The following is a 13,884-nucleotide window of genomic DNA, read 5'->3' as shown; positions in this document are numbered from 1 at the left end:
CAAATCAACAAAACAAATTTAGTACATGGAAAGGCTACGAGGAAGCAGTAAATGAAGAATTGTAAAAGGGTAAAATCAAGAGCATACGTGGATAGCCCCATATGTGGGGGCAATGGAGCCCCAGCACTTGGCCATCTTCCCCTAAAGGCTCGAATGCTCCAGTCACATAGAGGAAGTCGATTTCGTGGTCACGAGCAGAATCTGGCAGATTGAGCACGAAGCGCTTCTCTGCTCTCCTAACTTTGAAGTAGTAAGTATTGTACTCAGGGTTTAGTACTATACTATACCACCATTGGATGTCCCAGATTCCTAAATTGGTCTCTAGAATCTCATTTAAGGCTATAGTCCCCATTATCAATCTGAAAACGTTCGTAGAAACTTGCATGGGTGTAAGACGGTACCAGCTTAAAATCTGGCGGAGGAGTGGATGAAGGGGGAAACGGACCCCGCCTTCGACAATGGACACGATTGGGATACACATTCTATCCCACGATCCAGCATCCCTATCCGCTCCTAATGGGGCGAGTTCAAGCCCTACGTTTTCAGGGATATTGTATTTTTCTCTAAATACCGCCATGGCAGCAGGGGTATCACAAAGCTTCCTAAACTTACTGGGTCTAGGAGGGTTGTCATCCGCCATGAGTATATTCAGAAAAGAGGAAAAGATGGAAATGGGTACGAATTGAAACCCTAGAAACGACCCACCAAATCTGAGAATGAGATCTCAGACAGAAACCTAAGAAGAAGAAGGGGAATGAGAGCAAGAATCTTACGAGAATATTGTGACGATTCCCTGGAGTGCAATCGAGTTTGCAGGCGGCGGCAATGGCGGAAAGCTTTAAAGAGAAAAACTGAAAGTTTGAATGTTTTGGATGAAAAACCAAAGAGAGCCCTTTCAGGGGTTTAAGGGTAAGAGACGGAGACGAAACGTCTCCTCTCACACCGTTACAGGAAAAAGTAACGGAAAGCAGAAACCGTTCTAACGCCGTTTCATAGAACGTCAGTTCGAAGTTAATGCTAGGCATACGAAAACGTGCCACGTGGAGTCGTTTACCTCGAAATGGTATAATGACATAGGCGCCAAAAGGCATCAATGAAGTATTGAAATTATGACTGCACGGGATCAAAAGAGTTTGGTCTAGATAGAATTCTGTTTCTAAGCGTCATATATTACCCCCGAACAGTGGTAAATATATGAAGCTGGGGAGCAATTGTAGGGAGGTATTCCCGAGCAGATACATTTAGTTACCGAACACGTGATGTTTGGGAACACGTGGTAAATACGACTGGACTTATCGCCGAGCAGTTCGGTGAACAGCGATATGGACCAGTGATATGAGAAGTCATGGCTATAAATAGACTGTTCGGTTATGATACAGCCGAACAGATGATGTAAAGAACTTAGCACGTGATACGAGTGATCACGGGTTGAAAGCAATGCAATCGATATCCGAATAAATGGTACGTGGGACCATAGTTTGAATATAGACAGGACAGTCATCGTGCTAAACCAGTGTTCGGCAATATGGACCAGTGACATGAGAAGTCAATGGTCCAGGAAGGTTGTACGGGCTCAAGGACCAGTTACATGTGAGGTAACTGGTCCAAGCCGTCTGTTCGGCTATGAGACGGCCGAACTAGGAAGGAACTCCAATCGAGAGTAGGAGCAGAGAGAATACTCTGGAAGATTCCAGAATAGTCATGTCTCATATAGGGATAAAGATCCCGAGAATATAGGATCTGATAAAGATACCCAACGAGTATGGGATGTTCGGCTTGTTATGGAAAAGAGTCCTACAAGGATTAAGGTAATGAACTGATAAAGGAAACGAGAATCCTTGATATCCTGGGATTCCTATACGAGTTAGGAATCCTAGGGCAACACGGATGCTTGGCCAGCAAGCATACGCGAATCTATAAATAAAAGGTAAACCTAGAGGTAAAGGGTACGCAATACGTTGCATTATTATTGCTTTCCTACTGATAATTAGGGTTTAATTGCTAGTACGTGATACTAACAAAGGCATCGGAGGGCCTTTGCCACGAGGGGCAAAGGTGCACTCACCCCCTGTCTATTTTGCAGATTAGGGTTCAGACGTCGAGCTAGGGTTCCGGTGAAGAGGCACGAATAAGCCGTTGCAATCCAGTTGATCCGAAGCGTCAATTGTTGAGGAGGAGATTGCTCAAGGGGTACCAACAGAGGAGGTTGAGTTCAGGCCAGCAGCGGGGTCTTCGGCGCACGTTCCCATCACGCGCGGAGACTTCACAGAGTTTGTGACGGAGGAGGAGCTTGGCTGATTGCTCCGAGAGAATTCGACGGTGGTGGCTGCAATGATAGCAGCGCGAGAGGATCGGCAAAGGCAAATTGAGAGAGCTCAGGAGGAGGAGGCCTTTGTGCAAGAGACCGAGTCAACTGAGAAGGCTCAGGGGGAGGAGATATGGTCATACGAGCACGTAGTGACACTTGCTGAGTCCTTACGGCAGGCACCCCATGCCAGGTTTGTTGCAGATACGTATGCCTTACCAGAGCCACACCTGTTCATACCGTTCAGGGTTGAGAGCTACACGCCTCTGTGAGATAGCTATGATGCAGAGCTCATTCTGAGGGATCCTGAGAGACACCTATCCGTGGCCTGGGCACAGGTATACTTTTGGACTTGCCTTGATATTCATGTTGTATCATTGTAACTGCACGTAGCTTGAATTGACATAGTATAGCTTGCAATACATGTAGGCTAAAACCTTGAACTATGGCTCGACTTAGTAAATAGAATTTGATAATATACCTCGACCTTGGAACTTGATTCGATTTGATAAAACACTTGGTATAGCTGAATTGGAATGTAGAGCACCAATAACTTCGACGAAAATTGCTAAGGCCAAGCTTGAATCAATTGTAGGCTACCTCGACTGATGACATAGTCTTTTGAACTTGGATTCGACTAGGTAAGGTGCCACGATGTAATAGATGTTGGACTAGCGTGCCCAATGGCCTGAACCAACTAGCCGATGAGTGGAATGCCCTTGCAATCGACTGAAAAGTGTATCCTATTCAAAATAATGCCTTGTAATTTGGAACTCGACTGAGAAATGCCTTTGATTTGATTCGACTGGTGGTAGAATCGAAAGTAATAGCCATGTGAACGAAAACCTGGTATCTTGCTCGACTCCTATAATGCTTGTCTCGACCGCAATATTGCTTTAAGATTCTAGATTTGACTGTCTCTTGGATTTGAATTGCATTTATTGATAAGCCTCTTCACGTGTTGTTTTTTGTTGTACGCAGAGAAGAGTAGCCAGCACTCGGGTCACGGCGGTCCAGCAAGCTCGCTTGAGCTGTACAGAGGGTTACCTGAGTGAGTTAGAGCCTTGGTGGATGCTGCAGGGTTCCGGTCGTTCATCCTCACTTTGACGGTAGTGAAGAGTGACCATGCCCTACTTACTGCACTAGCTGAGAGGTGGTGGGACTCATCGAATACCTTCCACTTTCCACTCGGGGAGATGACGGTGACTCCTGCTGACTTTGCAGCTTTCACTAGCTTGAGGGTAGGAGGAGAGCCTATCCTGTTCGACTCAAAGATTCATAGAGATACCGGGGCACTAGAGTGGTTCTTGGGGCAGGCACCGGCAGGTGAAGTAGAGACCATCCATAACGACCAGTTCAAGAGGTACTTACAGGGGAGGGTACCGGACTCAGAGCAAGAGGTGGAAGAGATGGCGAGGGCTTACTTGTTGTGCTTGTTTGGGGCTATGCTGTATCCGAACAAGCGAGCTACAGTACACCTATCCTACTTGCCGTCTCTCTGCGACCTACGCACAGCTTCATGCTTTGACTAAGAAGGAGTAGCTCTAGGGACGTGCTATGGCTTTATGGGGGAGTTCTCGCGAGGGAAGAAGGCGACCGCCGGCTATTGGAGGGTGTGGGAGGTAAGAAATAAAACTTGTAGTTCACTTCCCATTTCATTCTGCACTTGTCTCTGATTTTCATATGAACCGTATTCTGATGCTTTGATTGTTTAAATACTTATAGCTGTGGGCTTACGAAGTGTTGAAGATGTACCCGCCTGAGAATAAATGCCCGAACTTGAGGATGCTTCCACGTGCCATGATTTAGGGCCCTTTGCATAGAAGAAAGAAGAAATCGAGAGGGAGCCTCCTAGCTTTCAGGTCATACCTCGACGAGCTGTCGGGTGTTTAGGTAAACAACGCTTAAATCAATCACTTTGCCTTTCGAATTGCTTTAATGTTGTCGCTGATGTCTATCTGATTTTGAACCTTTGATTGTTTCGCAGGTGGAGTGGGACCCATGGAGAAATGCAGAGCCTGAGCCTGAGTACTTAGCGAGGAGCAGGGTGGTGGCCGTGAGCCGAGTGCTGCTGGAGTCGGCCTTTGGGTGGCAGTGGTACTTAGGTGACCGGGTGACGCGACAGTCACTTGGCTTTCTTGAGTACCAGGTTCCGGGGCCACTTCTGCTTCACGCTTCACATACAGATAGGTACACTCTGGCTGAGCTGTGACGCTTCACCGTTCCGGCTGGCCTCACTGCTTTCTTTAGGCCTAAGCATGACTATGCCGTTTACCGGAGGCAACACTTGGCGAGGCCACTTGGGGTGTTAGAGCACATAGCCGTGCAGGGCGAGGCGCTGGAGGCTAGTGAGGAAAGGCGGAGCCGGGGGAGCAGGGCAGCTCGCTCAAAGGAAAGGAGTGACTGTGCCACAGCGACTGGGCTACCTCGGCTTTCTTGGACCTTAGCAGTGCGGGACGCACAGGGGGAGGCTGCCACAGTTCAATTTGAGCCCGCCAAGACAGAGCCAGCGGCTATCAGAGGACTGGTATGATTTGCTTTTTGTTATGCTTGTTATCCTCACACTTTGCTTGAGCTGCTTTTGAAACTGACTTGATCTTGATCCTAAAATGAAACACAGGCGCCAATGGAATGGGTGCGAGAGGCCGTTCGCTTGATACTGGCCATGGAGAAGGAATTCCACAAGATAGCGGGCGGCGCTTCTCTGCAGTTGCATTACCCACTAGCGGATCCGGCTCCTGTTCTACAGCCCCAGGTATATCCCAAATTCTGCTCTGTTTTGCTTTCGATACTTAGATAGGCCACATGCTTGATGGAACTACTCTTGATATTTCCTGCTTTCAGCATTTCAATATATACAATATGTACAATGCATGCTAAATGCTTAATGACTATGACTACGCAGGGACAGACTAGGGCGGCTCCTAGGAGAAAGAGCATGCGGCCTCTCGCACAGAAGAAGACGGCTGGCTCTTCTTCTACTACGGCCACTATTCAGAGGCAGGCCAGTGCTACATGGCCAGGGACCAGAGGAATTGTGATTGCCTCAGGGAGCGACGAGCCACAGTTCCGCAGAGAGCTGAGGAAGAGGCCTGCAGAGAAAAGGCCAGCTAAGGGGCCATCACAGAAGAGGAGAAGAGAAGAGAAGAGGAGGAAGAAAAGGAAGAAAAGGAGGAGGAGGAAGACAAGGTGCACTCGCCTTTCAGCAGCAGCTCTGACGACTCCGCCAACGATCCTAGGTACAAGAGAGACCTAAGGGAGAGAGAGGACAACGACGATGAGGACCTTTTGATGACTGAGGGCTATCACCGAGCTTCAGTTACTTTGCTGTCTTTTGACTTTGATATTTGATACTTCATTTTTGGATATGGGGCCTGCGTGCCTCTTGACTTTTTGGGCAGATGTGCCTAGTACATATTAGTCCTGCTTAGGCCGTTGTGCCGCTTTAGTACATTTCCACCTTTTGTTTTGTGGATATCGACTTGCTAGTATATAATAACTGCGTTTTCCGTTTATTGGCTTCCTTTTGATGAGCATTTGGCAAAGGGAAAGAGTAAACCATCCACTAATAGCTAACATGCATTGATGAATGATCTGAATCGACAAACAAACGTTCGCATATGTATAGACTGACCTAGCTCGAAAGAAAAAGGATAAGAGAGCCACAGGATACGATACGCACCTTAAGACACACGGGAAATAGTGAAATTTTGGGCATTAATGAAGCTAAAACTCAAAATTCTCCTAAACAAGGGCAACTGACACTTCTATAAGACCCTATAGATGTACAATGACTTGCACGAATCGACAAAACCGGCAAAGATGCTCCGAGGGGAGAAATCCACCAAAAAAAATGCTAAGATGTCACAAAAATGGACATAAGACACAAAGGATGACTTGATAGCCCTGGACCGAAACTGACACCCCCGTACAGTCACATTAGGCTCATATGACATGCACGATATGACAAAACTTGTCAAAAGTCCCTGGAACGGATTTCGACCTCCCGAAACCTTGATTTGAACTTGGAATGAGCCGCTGGAAGCCTAAAATCTTCGTTAAACGCGACGTTTGGTATCCGGTGCTTTGACATAGCCCCATATACCTTTTATGACTTGTGTGAACCATCAAACTTGCAAAACAGGCCCCGGGATCGAAAACGAGCCCTCGACGATAGTAGCTGCTGCAGAACTTGTTTCTGGTATTCTAACTGGCGTGCGCCACTATTGAGATGGCATATGCCAAAATTGAGGGACACGTATACGCCAGTAGATAACTGGCGTGTGCCGGTCAGTTCTAATGCAGATCCACTTGTCTGACCAACTGTCCTTTTTCTGGGAGCTCCCTGCCTTCATTTTCACACGTTTTGAACATGGTTTCTGGGCTTTCAGGAGGCAGAGTCCTTGCTTGTAAGGATGTTTAGACTTTTAGTGGTTAGCTTTGAATGTGACACAGGAAACAAGATGATTCATTAGCCAATAAAGAGGAGATGCACGTATGCTCCATCCACACACCATTCCCATTTCAACATTCTGCATCCCACTGTATTTCCAAATGGAAAACCCACTCCCTACCTTGCTCAGGCCTTGGCTAGCACAATTTTTGAGCATTGACTGGTTAAACTTCCAATACCACGGCCTCGCCTCGTTCCGGTATCTTCGTCACGTGCCGCTCCGGCCAGCACTTTTAAGAGCCGCTCTTCGATTTTGGGATCCTGATGTCCATGTCTTCCGCTTTGGCAACGATGAGATATGTCCGACCGTTGAGGAATTTCAGGCATATCTCTGGACATTCGCGTCCCCGACACTCGTTGTTCCTCCTTATCAGGTTAGCATGCCAGGCCTTTTGGTGTCCTCACTCAACATTTCCAGGGGTTTGGCCAATACTTTGCTTGAAGGTGGCCAAATCAACATCATGTGCTTGATCGAGCGCTACAGCCCAGATGGCAATTTGGATGACGATGTTGTGCAGGCTCGACGCCGGTTTGCCTTGGTAATCTGCCTATTAGCTGCTTACTTGCTCATTCCTGCCGATGGGCAGGTGTGTCCCTCGTTGGTGAGCGTTGCTGCTCAAATGGGGGCACGGAGGAATGTGGTGCCCCTTGTCTTAGCGGAGACGCTCCTAGGTTTGGACTTGGTGTACACGGGTCAAACGAACACCTTTAGTGGGAGTCCGCTTCTACTTCAGGTAAACTCACTCAGCTCACCTTTTTCTGGCTTTTTGCACTTTCTCATTTTACCTCGACACTCGGCTGAGGTCGCTTCCTAGTTCTCGCTTGTTTTTTTGCTCAGGCTATATCTGGTCTCTCACTTGTCTTTTCGCTCATGTAGTTGTGGCTATCCGACTAGCTTGGGTCGCTGCACCCGCCGATAGAAGGTTGGAATCTCTTTCCAAAAAGGATTCACCAAAGGGATATGCGGTATCCTAACATGGATATAGAAGGCTGGTATGAATTCATGCAGCAAATGCAGCCTGACGAGATCGTCTGGAGGTGTTCCTGGCTGGACCTCCCGGACATGGCTATTCATTCTGATGGATTTGATAGAATGGTGATTGCAGGATTGACAAGTTTCACTTTCTACATTCCCGGCCGCATCCTTTGTCAACTGGGCGTTTCTCAAGAGAAAAACCGTATTAGTATTGGGAACTTCCATGTCCCCAATTTCAATGCTCAAACACTTAATGGTTATCAAGGGCATTGGGGCCTCAGAGTCCTTCAGGCGGAAATGCCAGATTTTACCACTGGGCTGGGGAATCGCTACTAACAGTGGTTAAGAGCAGATGTAAACACAAGAGAAAATATTGGCTGACTCCGGACCACTTTGCTATGCTTAAAATAAGCTGTGAGCCGTTAGGCTTCTCAAGCATTTTGTTCTGTTTTTCATGCTTTAACTGTTTTAAGGCTTTTATGCTTAGCTTATGTATCAGAAGTAGTAATTTGTAATAAAATCGAAAGACGATGGGTTTCCCCTTTTTTGATTTCCTTCAATACAGCTTCGACTCGCGCTTGACCTCTTCGACTTGTGATGTGGACCCAAAAATGTCAACCCTGGATCAAGTTGATAGAATATGACCGAATCTCAAAGTGAGATTGCCTACGTATCCCTTTTCAAGGAATCAGGTCAGAACGTAGTTTAGGCAAAGGTTCACTCGTGTATTTTACCTCTCCTTTTACGCTCTAACTTTTGCCTAGAACTGCCTTTTCAGGTTTTCGGTCTAGCGAGCTTTCGACTTTTGCCCATTTATTTTTGCCTAAACCGCCTCTTTAGGTTTTTGGTCTAGCAAGCTGCTCTAACTTTTGCTTGGCATCGCCCACCCTTGTGGTTTTCGATCCAACGAGCATCTCTCAGGGATAGTAACGCTTGAGTTGATCCCGGTTGACCAGGGTGTTGAATTCATTGCCGTCGAGATCGATGAGCTTAGCAGCACCCCCAGATAGGATGGTCTTAATAATGTAAGGCCTAGATCACTTCGGTCTGAACTTCCCGCGAGGATCAAACACTGGGGCGTGGATTTCCTTTGTAACCATGTCCCTTTCAACTAAGCCTCTGGACTTGACCTTTTTATTGAACGCGCGAGCAATTCGATGTTGATACCCCTGAACATGATACAAAGCTCAGAGCCTTCTCTCATCAAACAACATCAGTTCGACAAACCTTCTACTTAACCATTCAGATTCCTCGAGACCACTTTCAGCCATGATTCTCAGCGATGGAACCTCAAGCTCGATAGGGAGTACTGCCTTCATCACATAGACCAAGGAAAAGGGAGTTGCACCAGCTGAAGTGCGGATCGACGTTCGGTATCCCCAAAGGGCGAGAGGTAGCTACTCGTGCCAATCCCTTGCAGACTCAACAGTTTTCTTGATGATCATCTTGACATTCTTGTTTGCGGCCTCGACTGCTCCATTTGTTTGTGGACGATAGGTCATTGAACGATCGATTTCGATGCCGAATTCCTCAAAGAGCTCCAGAACCCTTCCTTTGAAATGACTTCCATTATCCGATACATATGCCTGAGGAACACCGTACCGATAGATGATGTTCTTTCGAATGAACCGAGCAACTTGAACCGTTGTCAGGGTTTTGTAGGACTCAACCTCGACCCACTTACTCAGCCTCGACCCACTTGGTAAAGTAGTCTATCGCCACCAGTATGAACTTATGGCCATTTGAAGCGAACGGTCTGATCATGCCGATAACATCGATGCCCCAAACAGAGAAAGGCCATGGTGAGGTCATGTCATACAATTCAGACGGAGGAACATGCTGCAGATTTGCATGGATTTGACATTTGTAACAGCGCCGCACGTAATCGATGCACTGTGATTCCATCGTAGACCAGTAATAACCTTGTCTGAGGATTTTCCTAGCGAGCATGACACCACTCATGTGAGGTCCGCAGACTCCTTCATGAATTTCTTCCATTATCCTTGTTGCTTCGGCACCGTTGACGCAAAGCTTGTGCATCCCACAATGAGACCTTCGATAGAGTTTCCCTCCACAGATAATGTACTGAGAAGCCAACCTTTGCAAAGCAATCCGATCTTTCTTCGTGGCCTCAGCAGGAAATTCCCCACGTTCCATAAAGCTCCAAATGTCATGGTATTAGGGCAGGCCATCATCGACATCATCAATGGCGTTGACGTACTCATAAGCAGGCAAATCCCTCTGCTCAATCACAATCGACCGCAGCCTAACACCTATTGGAAGTTCGATCATTGAAGCGAAAGTCACCAAAGCATCGGCGAATTGATTCTTCAAGCGTGGATTATGGGTCAAAGTCACCTTATTGAAGCGAGGAATCAGTTCTTCCAAATCTTGGTGATAAGGCTTCAGCTTTTCCTCACGAACCTTCCAATCTCTATTGGCTTGAGAGACAACCAGGTTTGAATCTCCGATTACTTTGAGTTTCATGACCCCTAGAGCAATAGCAGCTTCCATTCCGACAATGCAGGCCTCATACTCAGCTTGATTATTGGTAACATCGAAGTTTAATTTGAAGGCAAGTGGAATCTGAGCGCAGGCAGGTGTGATTAGCAACACTCCAATCCCGAACCCTTTTTGATTAGCAGCCCTATCAAAATAGAGTGTCCAAACTTCCTCGACTACAGTTAGCACGTTCTCATCAGGGAAAGTGAAGTCCACGTCCTCCGGGCCATTGATCGGGTGATCAGCCAAGAATTCTGCCACAGCATGGCCCTTCACAGACTTCCTCGTGACGTGTAGGAGATCAAACTGAGCCAGCAGAAGCAACCAACGTGCTAGCTTATGGGTGAGCGCCGGTTTCTCGAACAGATACTTGATAGGATCCATCCGAGAAATCAGTCTCACCAAATAGGCTAGCATGTAGTGTCTAAGCTTTTTGGTAGCCCAAACCAGCGCCCTACATGTCTTTTCTAGAGGGGTATTGTCACGCCCTCGATTTTCAACATAAATAAATATGCCATTTCAATAAAAGGTCATCGCATATCATTAGTAATATCTCAAAAGAGTCCCCACCTATTTAATTTTACAAACAAGTCCCCAATTTTAAGGAAATACAACATTGGCACTCCGGCCCAAATAAGCTTAAAACAAGTACGAACAAGTTGTTAAGTTACAAACTGTTTAGTCAAAAGGAAATTCTTGAATAAATAGTTACAAACCCATCTTTATCAAAAAAAAAATCAATCACAAAGATGGTTAAGTAACTCAATACAAATAGCTTCCAAAAAGTCTTTCACTTCCAAGCATACAATGCATGCGAGCTATTAACCAGCATTTGAACCTGAAAAGAAAGATTAGGTTGAGCTACAAGCCCAGTAGGAAAATCTTTACCAATTCTATGTGCAAACATGAAGATGAGTGCAGAGAGATGAAGACATAAAGGTATAACTCAATTGATAGATAGGAATCATTTCAAAGGGATGCCAATCATTCATAACAATCATTTTAAGACTTGCCACTATCACCAATTAACCACATTGTTCATAAGACTCGACAAACTCTACGGTTCGACACGACTCTCTATCACTAATCTCCACCATCAGTATTTCCACCCCTTGCGTTACCGTATAGCATTACAAGAGTCACCGTATTACCACCCCTAGCGTTATGGTGTGCACCACATCTAGGATCTCCATATTACCACCCCTTGTGTTACGAGACCATCTAAGTCTTCGTATTACCACCCCTTGCGTTACGAGACTTCCTAAATCGACCACCGACTCGAATGACTATTCCCTCACTCAACATACAAGTTAATACTTTCTCAGAACCTCATCCATTCATGAAACATGTCACGACATGCAAACAATATCACAAATATGCCACAAACGTTCACAAGCAATCATTCATTCGCAGGTTGCATCTTATTGACATTTTAACGAAGTAAACTATTATTTATTCCTTACTAAAGGAAGGCCAATGAGTCAAAAATAACATCCACTAATCATAGGAAGTCAAAATGACAAAACAAGAATCGTAGGAGTAGCCAATGGATGTTAGGAGACTAACACACTCCCACTCTAACAGTCATAACTTTTTGTGTACTAAGAGTTTTAAGATGATTTTGGTAGCAATGAAAAGCTAACTTCAAGGCCTTCGAATCGATATAAAGTTTGCATGATTCCGACATCAGATGAGAAAGTTATGGCCGTTTGAAGTTGGGCTGAAACCCAAAAGACGAGCAGAAATTCCAGAGAAGGGAGGGATCGATCCCCCCATCACCAAGGATCGATCCCTGGGCTTGCTGGACCAGAAATGAAAGGGGGGATCGATCCCTACGCGATTTGGGCAATTTTCTACAGATTTCTGACAACTTTCGAATGAACCAAGGGAGACAAACAATGATCGATTCTTGCATCAAATCAACATATAAACACATAAAAGAGGTAAAGAAATACCTACCTCGCGACGAACACCAAGATCTACGAGATTTGAGCAAGCCCAAGCTTCTTCGAACCTCAAAACTTCGATTCGAGCCTTACACGGTGAAACCCAAGGATTTTCAAGCTTAGGAATGAGATTGCAAGGCCAGAGGGAGGTTGGTTCTTGGATTTCTTGAGTGATTGAGTGAAGGAGCAAGAGAGAGAGATCGGTGGAGAGATAGAGAGAGACGTGAGGGAGAGAGAGAAATGAGGGGATCAAAATGATTCTCTACACACACACCCACATATTTATACCCATATATCTTTATATTACATCAACACACCCTCAAATCTCACCTCTTTCACTTCGGTCCTCAAATCAAATATCCACCAAATAAACCATGCTTTCCAAATTTTCCCTTTTCTACAAACATTTCAATAATTAACAAAATTTCTGGGTCTCTACAGGTATAGCGCTCCTCAGACCCCACCATCTTCTTGCTCAGATAATAAACAGCTTTCTCGACCCCATTATTCCCTTCTTGCGCCAGTAGACATCCCATGGCCGTTGGAGTGACCAACAGGTAAAGAATCAACAGTTGACCCGGTGTAGGCGGCATTAGTACAGGTGGATTCTGCAAGTATCTTTGAATAGACTCGAAAGCGGCCTGGCACTTATTTGTCCACTCGAACGGGACACCCTTTTTGAGAAAACGGAAAAGCGGCTCATAAGTCAGGGTTAGCTTGGCGATAACCCTGCTGATAAACTAAACCTTCCCCAGAAAGCTTCACACGCCTTTCTCAGACTTCGATGGCTCCATCTCGAGAATCGCCTTGATTTTGGAAGGATCTACTTCGATACCTCTCGCAGTGATCAGAAACCCCAACATTTTGCCTGCTGTGACCCCAAATGTGCACTTTTATGGGTTCAAACGTACGTTGTATTTGCGAAGCCTTTCAAGAAACTGCCTGAGTGAAGGAAGATAATCTTTTTCCTCCTTTGCCTTCACAATCATGTCATCGACGTAGATCTCAACAGTTTTGTGGATAAAATCATGAAACAAGGTCGTTTGGGCCCTTTGAAAAATGCATCCGGCGTTCTTCAGCCCAAATGACATCTTCACATAGCAATAGGTGCCTCATTCTGTAACAAACGTCATTTTCTTTTGGTCCTCGGGTGCCACAGAGATCTGGTTGTATCCTGAGAATCCGTCGACAAAAGAGAGTAAGGCATGCCCCGCCGTGTTGTCCACGAGCACGTCGATGTGTGGCAAGGGAAAACTGTCTTTAGAGCTTGCCTTGTTCAAGTCCCTGAATTCGAAGCAGACTCGGATTCTTCCATGTCCTTCTTAGGAATGGGCACGATGTTGGCGACCCATTTGGGATACTCTGCGACCCTCAAGAATCCTGAATCAAACTGCTTGGTAACTTCCTCTTTGATTTTCTGAACCCAGTCCAGCCTCATTCTGCGAAGCTTCTGTTTGACAGGAATAGCCCCGAGCTCTAGTGGAATTCAATGCTGTATCATTTCAGGATCAATGCCGGGCATATCCTTATGAGACCATGCGAAGACCTCGGGGAATTCTTTGAGCAACTCGATTGTTCCAGCGTGATTATATGGGGACAGATTTGAACCAATTTGCATCACGCGGGGGTCATCCTCGTCTTTCAAGTTTACAAAAATTACTTCTACTTTTAGAGGCTAAGCATGCCTTTTGTCTTCCTTTTC

At 46.0% G+C, this 13,884-nt stretch overlaps 1 protein-coding gene across 1 annotated transcript in view; it reads left to right on the top strand.

The window, feature by feature from the left end:
- LOC131322295 (uncharacterized) overlaps nucleotides 1–13,884 on the top strand; it is a 36,170-nt gene that overhangs the window by 14,108 nt on the left and 8,178 nt on the right. The gene's annotated exons all lie outside the window — the stretch shown is intronic.

This window comes from Rhododendron vialii, chromosome 4a (assembly GCF_030253575.1).
Source record: "Rhododendron vialii isolate Sample 1 chromosome 4a, ASM3025357v1".
NCBI lineage: Eukaryota > Viridiplantae > Streptophyta > Magnoliopsida > Ericales > Ericaceae > Rhododendron > Rhododendron vialii.
The sequence above is the reverse complement of the archived record's forward strand: the minus strand, read 5'-3'. Positions and strand labels throughout refer to the sequence as shown.